The following is a 16,203-nucleotide window of genomic DNA, read 5'->3' as shown; positions in this document are numbered from 1 at the left end:
GCTGCTCAAATGAATAAATAAATGAAAAATAAAGTAGATACAATTAAAAAGAAGATATAAGTTGTACTGTGAGAAAATAAAAACTAATAAAAAAAGGAAACTATAATTGAACAAAAATGTATGTCAAAAATAAAAATGTAATTTAAAATAATGAGTAAAATACAATTAAAAGGTAGATATAAGTTGTAGTGACATGGATTATTCTGACTGCTCCTTTTTAATTATTCATGTCATATAAAGATGTATGAGAACAGCATTAATGTCACTATATTTACCCTCAGGGATCAATGATTTACTGAATCTGATCAGGTTTATTGATTAAGTTTTGATCAACTTAATTTAAATTAACCTCATTTAAATGATCCTGATGACATCATTCCAGAACGTAATGATTAAACAAAGCTAAATGTGCAAACATCACGTGTAAGAAGTGTTTTTTCACCACTAGAGGCTAGAATATTTTACAGTATCAGAAGTTATCAATAATCTATGATGTTTCATACTCTACAATCTCTGGTATTGATGGTCTACAACAGAACAACTTTATCCAGATGTTCTGTAGCTCTGATCAAGTGAAGCTGATTAAAGCTGAGTCATGTTTTCACGGAGCACAGCAGCGCTATGAGAAACAGACAGAGCTTCACAGACATGTTAAAGTTAAACAGACACTGGTGTCTCTGATGTAGGAGTCAGTGATGATTTGTGTAGTTTTTTACCAGGTTAGACGGTGTTTAGGTGGTGTTTGAAACGACTACAAAGAGAGTTGGAAGGACATTTCTGCATAAAAAATGTTCTTTCCCTCACAGTGACGGTGTTTAAACCCAATTCTGTGAATTTCCGTTGTGTTCACCTGAGGTCAGGTGTAGATGTAGTTCTACAATTAGACACTAGATGGAGCCCCAACATAAGTATTAGGTCTAAGCTCCTCCTTCTACTACTTTGACTGAAAATCTATCACACCTGTGTGTTTGGACTCTCAGATAATGTAGTGGAGGAGCTCAGAGATGTTGTTAGTGAGTGTCTTCAGATTTATTGAATTATTATGGTTTATTTTAAGCTCCTAAAAGCACGTATTTAAGTTAGAATATAGGTCATGTTAAAGTACACAGGCTGATTCCATGTTTATATGTATTTTGACCCAAATGTAAGTTAACTCTACAGCCAAAGTGTTTGGCTTTACCAGTTTGTTTGTTTAGTGACATCTTAGTCAAAATACATTAAGGTACTATTTAATCCAATTGATATAATATATATATAGTGATTTCATAGTGTAATTTAGGTTAAAACAATGAAGAATAAAATCACAGATATGTTAAGAGTAATAAATATTGGTTAAGAGTTTCAGATAAATAAGTTTACATAAATACTAAAATTAATAAATAAGTTTATGGGTAAAATACATTGTTAAAAAGTTAGACTTTAATTAAAATGGATAAAATTTGTACAGCAAAGCACATGATTTAATTTTACAAATAGAAATAGTTAAACATTGTAGGTTGATTTAAAAACATTAATTATTAAATAGCAGAAAATTAATTTATTTAATAAATAAAATGTTTAAAATAGGAAAAGCTCAGGTGGTTCATTCTTTTAAAAACATTTGATTAGAACTCATTCTTCCTTTCTCTCTTTTTCATCCTTTTCTTTAAGGTTTTCAACCTGCTACAAAACCTACAACAAAACTGAATAAACTTTTAAAAGCTGAGTTGATCTCACGTCTTACTTGTTCTCCATCCATGTTCTTTCAAGCTGGACAAGCATTGTAGAAAATAAGCTTAACAAGTATCTGGTATGGTATTCTGCAAATTAAATATGATTTAAAATTAGATTTAGATTAATTAATTGATAAAAGAAGTAAAGGAAGTTTCTCACTTTCTACATTCATAAAAAGATCATTTATTTAAAGCGTGTGTGATTTCCCTTGTTTAATTTTATGAGACATGTGCATGATAAATGTGTTTTTTTTTTTTTTTTTTCACAAATCTATTTTATTTTGTTTGGTGTATTTTTCTGTAATGTATGTTTTTTGGAGCCATTATGTGTATTCAGAAAAAAAAGGGAAAAAAAATTATGCCAAGATTCACGGCTCTGCCCTACAAACACTGTAAAAGTTAACAAAAATCCATGGATCTCTTTTGGTGTCCCACTTCTCTAGATGATCTGCAGCAACTTTGAACCCTGTCAGTGAAACACCCTATGAAAAGTGTGTTACAATAGGACATTTGTCTCATATTAAATTATCTTCACTCTGTAGGGGGCGCTAACGCGCCAATATCCATTTTTCCACATTGAGCTGGTTTAGGGCTGGAGGTTTAACAACTGATTCACAAATGTTTGTTTGGTTCCTTCTCTGTGTTTAATCTCTAACTGTTCTACAGGACTCTGGAAGCCAGAACAAAGTGACACCTCAACGTTCTCAGGACCATGAAGCTCAGCCACAACAAAGAAACAAATCTAAGAGAAAAACTTCAGAGCAAAGAGTTCAACAGCAGAGCCAAGCTGGAGTTAAAGCTAAACATACATGTGACCAGTGTGGGAAGGACTTTAGCAGGAAATCATCCCTCACTAGACATCAAAGAATCCATTCTGGAGAAAAGCCATTTAACTGTGACCAGTGTGGAAAAGCTTTTACCAAGAGTTCTACCTTAATAAGTCACAAAGTCGTTCATACTGGAGTTAAAAAGTTTGAATGTGATGAATGTGGAAAGACTTTTAGTCGATCTGGAAACCTCAGTCGACATGTCCTCATTCACCGTGGAATCAAAGCTCACAGATGTGAACAGTGTGGAAAGACTTTCACACGAAGATCATCTTTAACGCTGCACATGCAGACTCACTCCAGAACAGAGTTGTATCACTGTGACCACTGTGGGAAAATATATAAACACAAACAAACCCTCACTGAACACCTGAGATCTCACACTGGACATGAAGTGTGTCCCTGTGACCAGTGTGACAAAGTTTTTACAACATATCAACAGTTAAAACATCACCAAATCAGCCACTCATCAGAAAGACCTCATAAATGTGACACATGTGGAAAATCTTACAAGTACAAATCTCACCTTAATCTCCACCAACGAGTTCATGAGAAGAATGTTTTCAGATGTGATGAGTGTGGGAAGACCTTCAGCACTTCATCTGTTCTCCACTCACATCTCTGTGTGGATGGAGACATGGAGCAGGAATCATCTTCAGATCCCAGCGACACACGGATGGTGACGACACCTTCTGGTTCCAGTGTTGGACTGAAGAACCCAGAGATCAGGCTGCACAGGATTCCAACATAAACCTGCTGTCAGCTGGAAAATGGACACCAACAGTTCAGGAAGTTGTTGATCTTTGAAGGTGTGGTCTGAAAGAAAAGATCAATACAATGATCAGTTGGAAAGGAAGCAGGAAGAAGTTTCCCTTTGTTCACTTTCTATACAGGATATACATTCTATAGCTTCTGTATTCATACATGATGTATATGAAGAATGATTCACATTATTATTATTATTATTATTATACACTAATGACAGATTCTATATCAAGGCTGTCAAACTCATTTTAGTTGAGGGTTCAAATACGGACCAGTTTAGGGTCCAAAGGGCTGCAGATTATAGGAAAACCAGCCCTAGTTTATGAATGACTTTAATATTTTGAAATGTTGTAAAATAATTTAGGAAAATTTGTATAACTTTCAAAAATTGAGAGTTCCTGCAACAATTTGAGTTTAAAAATAACTCCCATCATATCAGCATGGGAAAACAATGAGCTCTACAAATATTGTGGAGTTTACTCAAAATTTTGTGTTTTAGAGGAGTTGTGATATCTACAACTGAAATAATTTTTAATTTACTCAATAATTTATGTTTTTTGTCATTTTTACTTTCTCCTGCAGGCTGAATTAGATGCTCTAAAGGGCCGGATTTGGCCCCCAGGCCTTGAGTTGGACACACATTCTATATGAAAGACAGTCTGAGATGTTCATCATGTGTTTGTATACTGTACATAATTATCATTAGTAGTTTTTTATAGAATGTAGAGAATGTGACTAACATTCTAATAGATGTAATAATCAGATCCTAACTTGTAGATGAATATACATGCTGTGTTAATACAGACCATCTTCATCATGTACCTTTGAATCTGTTTCTTTTCTCTGTGTTTATAAAGGATTCATATTTGTAATGAGTTTTAAATGAGTATCTAATACATCACATAATAGTATTTTCTTGATTTTAGATGTGATGTGTTTTATATAAAGTATGTTTTTCTACAGTTGAAGTGAATGTGATGAAATGGTTCCTGACAGGGAAACCCTGCCTAAAGCCTGTGAATGGATCATGCAGTGTGCTGAATGAATATCAGGGGAAGGGGAGCCCAAAGTGTCCAAACACTCCCATTTTATCACCATATTTACATTTCTATCAACTCTGTGATTACAGCTCATAGATTTATTCTAACTCTGAAATGTTCTTTAATCTGTTCTTTAGCCTGTCCAGCCTTTCTTTAGAACTTACAATGTTCTATGTAACCATGATAAATCCTAAAGTTCTTCTTAAATCTTCCTTCTGACATAAAGTTTGAATCAATGTAAATGTAATGATATCAAATGTCCAGTGAAGCTTTGTTCCTTTAAATAAAGACGTGTTATTGTCTGTGCTGGATTTCTTTGAACAGAGAAACATGTCAGAGAGAGGGAGAGCTTTTCATTGGATAGCACATAATCCTCCATCAAACACACATGGTTCCCATGAGAAGAACATCCACTGGATGGATCTAAGAACAGGAAGTGATGGTTCCTCTGGAAACTGAGTGTTTAGTGAAGCTGAAGGAGTTTAAAAATAGACTTTTAGAGTAACCGCTGCTTTCACATCCAGTCATGATGTCTTTCTAACAAATTCTGATAAAATGAGTCAAACAAGTGCAGAATTCTTTAGTTTGAGATTGTTTCTACATTAATAAGGCTTTTTATTTAAATGTAGTGTTGTATCAACATCTGAGACAGTGAAAGAGTTCCTGTTTTGGTTCTAGAAGGATATGAATTATTCCCAATGAACAGCACTGATTAAAAGGGGGCGGAGTCTCCCTGTATGTGGACTCAGAGTGGAGGTGTGTCCAGGTTAATCACATGTCTAAGTGTGTAAATGAATATAATATAAAGTTGTATATACAGAACACCAGGGTGGTGCATTGACACACTGAAGAACACATTAGCTGACATGTTTCATAACTCTGATGATTCAATAAAATACAAAGTGTTTGGAGTGACTTCATTATTAATATTATGAATCCAAACAGACACATAAAGACTTGTGATGTTATACATCAATGTACAGCTGTGGCCTGTTCTTAGTCATTCTAAAGCCAAGCAGAGTCACATTAGACACTGACACATCCATCATTAACATTTGGACACATTCAGCTGATTGGAAAGTAGATGGAGGATTATTTAGAAGTGATATCAGTGAACAGCTTCCAGTTACAAACCAGAGCTGGGCTTAGATCTATCAATGTGATCATCCAAACAATGTCTATGATGTCTTAACTTTTTTTGTTGATACATTTTGTTAATACATATTTCATGAGTAATATAGTTGTCTTTGTCACATTTTATTTGGCGTGAGTAAATAAACTAGTACAGTGACTATCGGAAGTATGTATTCATATAGTTGGAGCTTTAGTAGAGTCATCATTTATGTCCAAATGAGTATGTGTTTGAAGGTTGTACAAAGAGGTGTACTGTACATACTCTGCACTCTGTAGTGTTATAAATGGGTTTATTTGCAGGTGCAAATTAAAATAGCATGTGCGATTTCCCTGGTTTAATTCTATGGGACATGAACATGATAAATGTGTTTGTTGTTTTTTTTCCTTTACTCATTTTTATATATTTTTTGTTTGGTGTATTTTTCTGTAATGTATGTTTTTTTATGTGTATTTTTGTATCTTTCTCTTGTGTTTTTGTGCATTTTTTGTATGATTATTATTATTATTGCCTTTGTAGTGTGATTCTGGAGTCATTTTGTGTATTTTTGTATAAATATTTAGTTTTGTGTATTTTGAGTCATTTTCATATTTGTGTTGTCATTTGGTGTATTTTTCTGTAATGTATGTTTTTTTGAGTCATTTTGTATATTTTTGTGCATTTCTGTTATCATTTTGTGTACTTTTTGTGTAAATATTGTTTAGTTTTTTTGTTTTACGTAGTTATGTGTATTTTTGTATTTCTAAATTTGACATAAAAAGCTACAAGCTCTTCAGGCAGATGCTGCCAAATGTGTGAAAATAACAGATGTTTGCTGATGGCTATGGTGGAGCTTCATCTTCAGCAGCATCTGAAGCGTCCACAGCCCACAGGTGATGATGGTGGAGGTGGTCGTCAGGTGGATGAGGGGAAGGGGAAACAGGAGGAGGAGAGACCCGCGGCCTCCACAGGTGAGAGTGGAGGGAATCTGAACTACAGCTAAGAAGTGATGAACTGTCGTCTACCTGGGTCAGATATCAATCAAGATTGGGTGTCATTTATTTTTGTTGTGCTTGTTAACTTTAACACAATCAGTCGTTAGAAGTAGGTCATTTTATAATTTAGCTAGCTGTGCATGCTGGGCAAAAAAAATAAAAAGATTTATTGAATTTATATATAAAAATATATTTATATAAAAAAATTTAATTTGCAAATTTGAGTTAAAAAAAAAAAGATGTTTTTTTTTTTTTCCCACCACAGTTTTTTCGGACTTTTTTCGCATTATGTCCTTGTGGGTTACCATAGCGTGATGTGAGCCCGCCCCCTTTTTGTTTACGTTTGTTTACTCCTTGAGTAGCTATATGTGTGCCACAGGCATGTTTATTGTTTTATTTACAGGGTCGCTGAGAAGAGTGAACTGTTGAGAAAGTTATCTGGCCAGTATGGGGCTTGAACCCATGACCTTGGCATTATTAGCACCACGCTCTGACCAGCTGAGCTAACTGGCCTATGAAGCTGTAAAAATGTGTAAAAATATGGTTACGAGCAGTGCGTTACTTTTTACAGTAACTTGTACTGTAACGCAATATTTTTTTAAAGAAATAACGCCGTTACCGTTACATTATGCTGCGTTTGTCCGTTACTTTGCTAGCTGCGGTGTACTTCCTGTTTACAGTGGCTCTACATATTTTTGCGGGACGCCGTGCCAACCACGGTAAAACAGAAGAAGAAGAAGAAGCATTGTCAGCATGTTTCTGTTTACATCACGTGCACCAATCATAGCGAGTCAAGAGCAGGACGAGCTTCTCAGAGTGAAAATACGCATATTATTTTACTTATTTGTCTCCAAACGATGCATCGGTGAAGCGCTAAGCTAACGCTACATTGGTGGATGTGATGGAAGCCTCTGCACCGAAACAACAGCGTATAGATTTTAATGAACTGTGACTGTTGAGAAAAATGCTGTGAATTTGTTTTTCCACATTTATTTTTATAAGCATTTTCAACAGCAGAATGTGCACCTGGAATACACACAGCTTACTTTACATTACTTTGCTAAGGCTGAAAAAATACTGTTTTAATTTTGGAGCAGCTGTTTTGTGCTTTATATGCACATCATTTATGGTTGTTTTATGACAGTTTTTGTAAAGCAGAGTTGGTCAAAATGTATTCCTAATGTTAATTCAGATTGCTTTCATTTATTTATTTTAGAAGGCTTTTTGTGTTTATGTTGAACATTATTGCTAGTTTTTGTACTTAACCTGTACATTCTAAGGCTAAACACAACTGTTTTATGATGCTGAAGCCACTTTAAATTTTAATAATATTCAGGTTGTTTTGTGTGTTATTTATTTCACAATTCCTTGTAATATTTACAGTTTCTGCTGGTCTCAGATAAATAAACTGGTATTGAAAGAATACTTAGTGTTTCAGTCAGATTGGTGTTTGTAAAGATTAATACTGAGCAGAGTTTAGTTCTGTTAATGTAAATGATTATAAACTGTAGGGTTGGATACAGTAACATTTCATTTATCAGAGGTTTTTATACAAAACAATGTTAATACAGGAGCACAGTTGATCAACAGTGGATTATTATATTATTACAGCACTAATATGAAGCTGTACGGACACAAATGACCCAAAATAAATAATACATTCTTTCATTCTAAGTAACTCAAACGTTACTTTTTGCAGTAACACATTACTTATTTCAGTAACTCACACAGCACTGGTTACGAGTTAAAGCGCTTACGGTTCAAAACACCTAGAAAGTGGTGAGTAGACAATTAAAGCATGATATAACAACTGTAGCGCAACTAGCATGTGGTTAAGATACATGGGTGTTTGTTGAGAGCTGATTGAGAGTCACATTAGACACTGACACATCCATCATTAACATTTGGACACATTCAGCTGATTGGAAAGTAGATGGAGGATTATTTAGAAGTGATATCAGTGAACAGCTTCCAGTTACAAACCAGAGCTGGGCTTAGATCTATCAATGTGATCATCCAAACAATGTCTATGATGTCTTTATGTCCACATTAGTGATGCTACATGAGAAAAACTGTCCTTTAAACAAAGAGCAGGAAGCAGAAGCTTTAGAACAAGCCTTGGATTACTGAGGCCTTAGAGACTGTATGCACTAAGATAAATGTCCTGAATAAAAGCTTTATAAACCTATAGAAGCAGAAGATTAGCATACATGATATAAAAACCAATGAGTAAACTTCATGACAACTTTAAAATAAGATGATATATATCAGGCAGTGGCTATCCGTACGGTTGCTGTATCAATATACCAACATTCTATCTGTACGCAGCGCCCCTAATTGGCCAGTTTAGGTCACGTGACTAAGACTAAACCTAATTCTAAGAATTGTTGTGATTTAAGGTTATAACCTAACCCTAAGTACTTTGGTAAACGTACCAATAGCACATGGGGTTGTCCGTTTGGCAACTGTACAAATACACACTTTCTATATATTAACATGAAAAATGAGAACAGAATAAGAGTAACATTAAAAAACATGGACTGGTGTAATCATCAAAAAGAGCAACAGATTATCCAAATAATTTAATAAAGAGTAATGATGTAGTGAAAGAATAACAGATATTAATCCTAAATTTAACAAGTATTTGGTGAATGTTGGATACGACCTCACTAAGGAGATTGTTGAGACAAGAAACACAGATGAATTCCAAAAAAGTCAAGTCAATAAAACTTTATCTTCATTGTTTGTTTATTCTGTAAATTAAAAATAAATAGTTCACATTGTTAAAAAAATACATTATGAAATGTCAACTTATTGCTTTAAAATTTACTTTTCATGAATTGCTTTTATCCCTCCTATGACGTCTATCAAGTATGCAAAATATAAAAGATGGAAGAAATGATAATAATTACTGCTATTGTTCATTGTACTTTTTATTTGAAAAAATAAATGTGAAAAATCACAATACATTTTGTTGTTTTTGTTAATTTGATTTCTATTTAAAACATTTATAAGAATAACTGTAGATTGTTAATCACACTTTTTATTTGAAAGATGAAATATTAAAGATCATAAAATATTTGTTCTTTGTGTTTATTTGATTCCTATTAAAGACACTTTGCTAAAAATAACTGTATATTGTAAATATAGGCTTCAAAGTTTCTTCTTGTTGGGTTTTTTCTTTCTTACTATGGACTTTATATTTTGTTAAGCGCACTAACATGACTTTGTTGTTAATGTTTTTATTTACATTTCTAATTAGTGATGAGCCTTGGATTTATTTATTTTTAATAAAAAGATGTAGGTTGGTTAAAAAGATATAAAAACAGTGAAGCTACGCTGTGTAAAAACAATAATAATCTGATATAAAATGTCTCACTGGTACAGACTAATTGCTTGTTACTGCATGTTATATCTATCTGTACTTCCGGCAGCTGAGCTGACAGCAGCAAAAGAGCAGAGCGGCGCTCACAGAGGAATTTATTTACTAAACATGAACTTTTTCTTCTGAGAAATGATACGATACCTCAACATCAAACTCTATCATTTACCATCTGACTCTGGCTCTGAGGTAATCATCTACTGCTTTTTTATTTGCTGGCTCAACTGGAAAGCTAAGTAGCAAGCTAGCTAGCTACAAGTAGCAAGCTAACTAGTAGAAGAATGGCTCTTTCCACAACAGAATACAGCAGTCTTCTCCAAAAGATTACTGAACTGGAGACTACAGTGCGAGGAATACAAGTAAACATTGAGGTTAATGGACACTGTGGATATGATAATGATACGACTGTGCCGGTGTTTCAAAACAGCGGAGTGGATAAAGCTAACTCGCTACCAGCCCGTGCTAACAAAGCTATCAGGCCTAGGGAGGATCCTGTTCCCGTTGATAAGCCAACAGGTGCGAGTCCTCTTTGGAATACCCTGGGAGCTAAGCCTAAGAAAAAGTCATATCCACTTCAAAGGCTAACGGGCCGAGCAAAGCGCCCTGATATCAATAATGAGACGGACTGGCCTGCACTCCCTTCTCAGACTGCAGCCTCAACATCAACTCCCTTGTCTGCCCAGGCACAGAAGTGGATATCTGCTAAAGGCAGAAGTATCACCAAGTCACAAACCCAGTTTCATGGAGAACTGGGTAATCGATTCGCCCCACTGCTGAATGACCAAGGATCTGGCTCTAATGAGGTCAACACACAACCTTCTGGAACTGCGAAGACTGAAAGTGCTTCAGGAAAACAAAAGCGACATGGTAGGCCAAAGCAACAACCTCACACACTGATAGTGGGAGACGTTTCTGTTAAAGATGCTCAGAAGATGTTTAGCAGCAACGTGAAAGTGATCTGCTTACCTAATGACACAGTATCAGACCTGGCTGACAAAATCTTGCATATCGTTGCAGATTACCCACATTTGAAAAATGTTGTGATTCATTTTGGGTTAAATGATTTAGCCAAGGAGGAGTCTGAGGTGTTAAAGCAGGAATTCACCTATCTGCTAAAAACTGTGAGCTGTTTACTGCCTAAAGTGTTCATCAGTGGCCCGATACCTCCAGTCCGCAAAGGAGATCTGAAATTCTCAAGGATTTACTCTTTGAATAAATTTCTGTCTTCGGCTTGTGCTGCCCTTTCACTAAATTTTATAGAAAATTTTCCTATTTTTTGGCAACGTCGTCATCTTTTTAGAGCAGATGGACTGTGTCTAAACAAGGCTGGAGTAAAACTCTTCACATCCAACTTGTTTTACTTCACCAGTCACACTGCTATCAGTTCTGATAAAGACAGGGGACAACATGTACCATCATGAGAACAAAACAACAAGGAAAGAACATGGAGTCGATGAGCTTCCAGCAAGAAATAAAAATCGCCAAAATGAAGAGGTCAACCCAACCCCCACATCTCAGGACCCACCTGCTTCACCCCAAAATTCACCTACTTCCACCTCATCCAGCTTCTCTCCTACCCCTGCCTTCTTGGATTTAACTGTCCAGATGAACGAGCTGGTTCTGGCTGGCACAAGACTGACACCCCACCCTTTACCCCACCATGGTCAATCTGCACCACCCATCCCTCCTCGACGATACCAGGCTCAGGATCACTCTTCTCCTCAGGCCAGCTGTGTTCATCTTAGAGCGACACAGGTCTGATGTGTGCTGGGTCCGGACTGCAATAGCTCTATTTTTAGGAACAACCAGAAAAAGTCAGGGCCCTATGGAGTTAATGCAGCTTCTTTAATTCCTGTGGTGACAGGTAACACACGTAAAATTGTGAAATTAAAGAAAAGCAAAAAGCTTTATAGAGATAAAAATTTGACTCCTATAACATGTCATCCAAAAAGTCCACCAGTGTCTCCAGTAAAGTCTTTAAAATTAGCTCTTCTTAATGTTAGATCTCTTGTTAACAAGTCACTAATAATTAATGATTTTATTTTGACACATCACTTGGACTTTTTATTTCTTAATGAAATGTGGTTGAATGATGGTATCAATAATACTATTCTCAATGAAAGTTCACCACAAGACTTTATTTATTTAAATAAGTGTCGTACTTGCAGGAAAGGTGGTGGAGTTGCTGCCATTTTTAAATCAATATTTCAGTGCAAAGAAATAATATTTGGGGATTTTATCTCCTTTGAATATATGTCATTCTTACTGAAGGGTGATTCAAGAGTTCTGTTTTTAGTCGTTTATAGACCCCCTAAATATTCTGGAGAATTCATGGATGAGTTTGCTGAACTGCTGTCAGTTGTATGCACTGAATACAACTTTTTAATAATAACAGGTGACTTAAATATTCATGTAGACAATAACATGGACAATACTGCCAAAGAACTGTATGCTTTAATGGATACTTTTACACAACATGTGACTGGTCCGACACACACTCAAGGTCACACTTTGGATCTGGTTATCTCTAAAGGTGTTGATAGCTAGCGAAGTCAGCGGGCATTGTGAGGCGCATCCCAGGGGCCAGAGCGGACGACATAGAATCAAATCTAAAGTTGCTGGCAAAGAGTAATCGTAAGTTTGATAGGATAGTCCTCCATGTCGGCACTAATGACTCCCGACGTCGCCAGTCGGAAGCAACCAAAGTGAACATTGAATCAGTTTGTGCTTATGCTAAAACAATGTCGGACTTCGTAATTTTCTCTGGTCCCTTACCAAATCTGACCAGTGATGACATGTATAGCCGCATGCCATCATTTAACCGCTGGCTATCGAGGTGGTGTCCAGAAAACGAGGTGGGCTTCATTGATAATTGGAGATCCTTCTGGGGAAAACCGAACCTGATAGGAAGAGATGGAATCCATCCTACTTTGGAGGGAGCATCTCTACTATCAGAAAACATGGCACATTTATGACATCACATGAATGAGACCATGTTACAGAGGGGGGGTCCTCCACGCCCCTCTGCGCTTGCCTTAGGACAGTTTCCCTCCCATTGCTATTATGATAGCTGTGTTCATCGCCATGGCAACTGTTGTGATGGTGGTGAATATTATTTTATGGAGACGGTGTCTGTCCCTCGACCCATATTTCACAATGATTTTAACATAAAATCAAATAAAAGAGCTATCAATTATAAAAATCTGAAAAAAATTAAAATCTCAAATCTAGAAACACCAAAACATAAAAGCATTAGATGTGCTCTATTAAATATTAGATCACTGAGATCCAAATCTCTCCTAGTAAATGACCTTATCTCAGAAAATAACTTTGATTTATTTTGTTTAACTGAAACATGGCTGTATCAAGATGAATATGTTAGTTTAAATGAAGCCACTCCTCCCAGTCATTTAAATACTCATATGCCACGAGACATAGGCCGTGGAGGTGGTGTAGCAGCTATTTATCATTCCTCTCTCCTAATCTATCCTAAACCAAAGGCCAACTACACTTCCTTTGAAAGCCTGGTTCTAAATTTATCTCATACCAAATCAAAAACCTGCCAGCCAGTCTTATTTGCGATAATTTACCGTCCTCCAGGCCCTTATTCTGAATTTCTATCAGAATTCTCTGAGTTTATATCAAACTTAGTCCTCAGTTCTGATAAAATACTGATAGTAGGAGATTTTAATATCCATGTGGACAAAGATAGTGATAGCCTGAGCTCAGCCTTTATGTCCCTAATAGACTCAGTTGGCTTTTTTCAAACTATTAATGAAGCTACTCATCGTTTAAATCATACTCTTGATCTTGTTCTAACATATGGCCTTGATATTAATGAACTAAAAGTCTACCCTGAAAATCCTCTGCTATCAGATCACTTTTTAATATCTTTTAACATTATGCTAGAGGATCTCGCACTGTGCAATAAAATAGTTACGAGTAGAAATCTGTCCAATAGTGCTGTGGCTAAATTTAAAGAGGCCATTCCTGCTGCCTTAAACTCAGTGCACCATCCAATAAATAACTATGATATTAATTATAACCCCTCTCAACTGGATCTGCTTGTAGATAGCTCTGCTAGTCTACTAAAATCCACCCTGGACTCAATTGCCCCATTGAGGGAAAAAACTATTAAACGTCAGAGGAAAGCTCCGTGGTTTAGCTCTGAAACTCACACACTCAAACAAACAACCCGTAAATTAGAGAGAATGTGGCGCTCCAATAAAACAGAGGAGTCACGAATACTCTGGCAAGAAAGCCATAGTAAATACATGACAGCCTTACGACATAGTCGATCTACATACTATTCCTCACTAATTGAAGAAAATAAAAATAATCCGAGGTACCTTTTCAGCACTGTAGCCAGGCTAACACAAAGTCAGAGCTCTATTGAGCCCATGATTCCTCTAGCCCTCAGCTGTGAGGACTTTATGAAATTTTTTAACGATAAAATTCATAAGATTAGAGATAAAATTAGCCACTCCCTGCCTTCACCTGGGCCTGCTGTACCATTAAATGTAAATAGGCCTAACCTAAACTGTTTCACACATATAGGACTTCAGGAACTTAACTCTATTATTTCATCCTCCAAACCATCGACCTGCCTTTCAGATCCGATCCCAACTAAGCTGTTTAAAGAAGTTGTTCCCCTAGTCTGCCCATCTTTGTTGGAGACAATAAATATATCCCTATCAATAGGCTACGTGCCACAGTCCTTTAAAGTAGCTGTAATCAAACCCCTTCTCAAAAAACCTACTCTTGATTCCAGCACTTTAGCAAACTACAGGCCTATATCTAATCTTCCTTTTATTTCAAAGATTCTTGAGAAAGTTGTGGCGGCTCAGCTCTGTGAATTTCTTCAAAACAACAGCCTGTTCGAGGACTTCCAGTCAGGTTTTAGAGCTCAACACAGCACAGAGACTGCTTTAGTTAAAGTAACTAATGATCTACTCTGGGCTTCAGATGAAGGACGACTCTCAGTGCTGGTTTTATTAGATCTTAGTGCAGCTTTTGACACTATAGATCACTATATTCTACTAGAGAGATTAGAGGAATTACTTGGAATCACAGGGACTGCCCTAAACTGGTTTAAGTCCTACCTATCTGATAGGTACCAGTTTGTACACGTGAATAATAGGTCTTCTGTGTACACTAAAGTAAGCTACGGGGTTCCTCAGGGCTCTGTGCTAGGTCCAATCCTCTTCTGTATCTATATGATCCCCCTTGGTAATGTTATGAGAAAATACTCTGTTAACTTTCACTGCTATGCTGATGATACCCAACTGTATGTATCAATGAAGCCAGGTGAGACAAATCAGCTATCTAAACTTGAGGCCTGTCTAAAGGACATTAGGGCCTGGATGGACCAAAATTTTCTTCTTCTCAACTCAGACAAGACTGAGGTCATTGTACTGGGCCCACGACACCTTAGAGAAACCTATGCTAGCCTAACTGCCCTAGATGGCATTACTCTGGCACGAAGCACAACTGTTAGAAACCTTGGGGTTCTATTTGATCAGGATTTATCCTTCAACTCTCACATAAAACAAACTTCAAGAACTGCCTTCTTTCATCTCCGTAACATTGCTAAAATCAGATCTATCCTGTCTCAGGGCGACACCGAAAAGCTAGTCCATGCTTTTGTTACCTCGAGACTGGATTATTGTAATTCTCTTTTAGCAGGCTGCCCGAGCAAGTCGCTTAAGACACTTCAGCTGGTTCAAAATGCTGCAGCACGTGTACTGACTAAAACTAGGAGAAGAGATCACATTACTCCTGTATTAGCCTCTCTGCATTGGCTTCCCATAAAATATAGAATAGAATTCAAGATTCTTCTTCTCACTTATAAATCCCTAAATGGACAGGCACCAGTCTATCTCAAGGAGCTTGTAGTGCCATACAATCCCCCCAGAACACTACGCTCTCAAAATGCTGGGCTACTCGTTGTTCCATTTGTCTTTAAAAGTAGTATAGGAGGAAGAGCTTTCAGTTATCAGGCCCCACTTCTCTGGAACCATCTACCAACCACGGTTCGGGGGGCAGACACCCTCTCTACCTTTAAGGTTAGGCTCAAAACATTCCTCTTTGGTAAAGCTTTTAGTTAGGAACCAGCTCATAGCTCATAATTAAGATGCAATAGGCATAGACTGCCGGGGGGGGGGTCTGGCATGCTCGGTTGGAGAGAGGTTGGAGAGGGCGTTAAGAGAGAGGTCATTTAGGCTAGAGAGGGACCGGAGAGGGTCCCATTCCTCTCTCAAACACTCCCTCTATGTCTGCTTCTTCCCTTGTGTGTTTGCTCCTGTACTCCTTCTGGCTTTTGTCTTGCAGGTCCGTGGGATCCTTAGTGTGGAGTTACAGAGTCTCAGCAG

At 36.8% G+C, this 16,203-nt stretch overlaps 1 non-coding gene across 1 annotated transcript; it reads right to left on the bottom strand.

Annotated features, from left to right (window-relative positions):
- Positions 1-6,889: 6,889 nt before the first annotated feature.
- On the bottom strand, positions 6,890-6,963 carry trnai-aau (transfer RNA isoleucine (anticodon AAU)). The gene has a single exon. It is a non-coding gene; the product is annotated as a tRNA-Ile (tRNA).
- Positions 6,964-16,203: the final 9,240 nt, after the last annotated feature.

Source organism: Gouania willdenowi, unplaced genomic scaffold, assembly GCF_900634775.1.
Source record: "Gouania willdenowi unplaced genomic scaffold, fGouWil2.1 scaffold_290_arrow_ctg1, whole genome shotgun sequence".
NCBI classification, from domain to species: domain Eukaryota; kingdom Metazoa; phylum Chordata; class Actinopteri; order Blenniiformes; family Gobiesocidae; genus Gouania; species Gouania willdenowi.
This window is presented reverse-complemented; position numbering and strand designations above follow the sequence as displayed.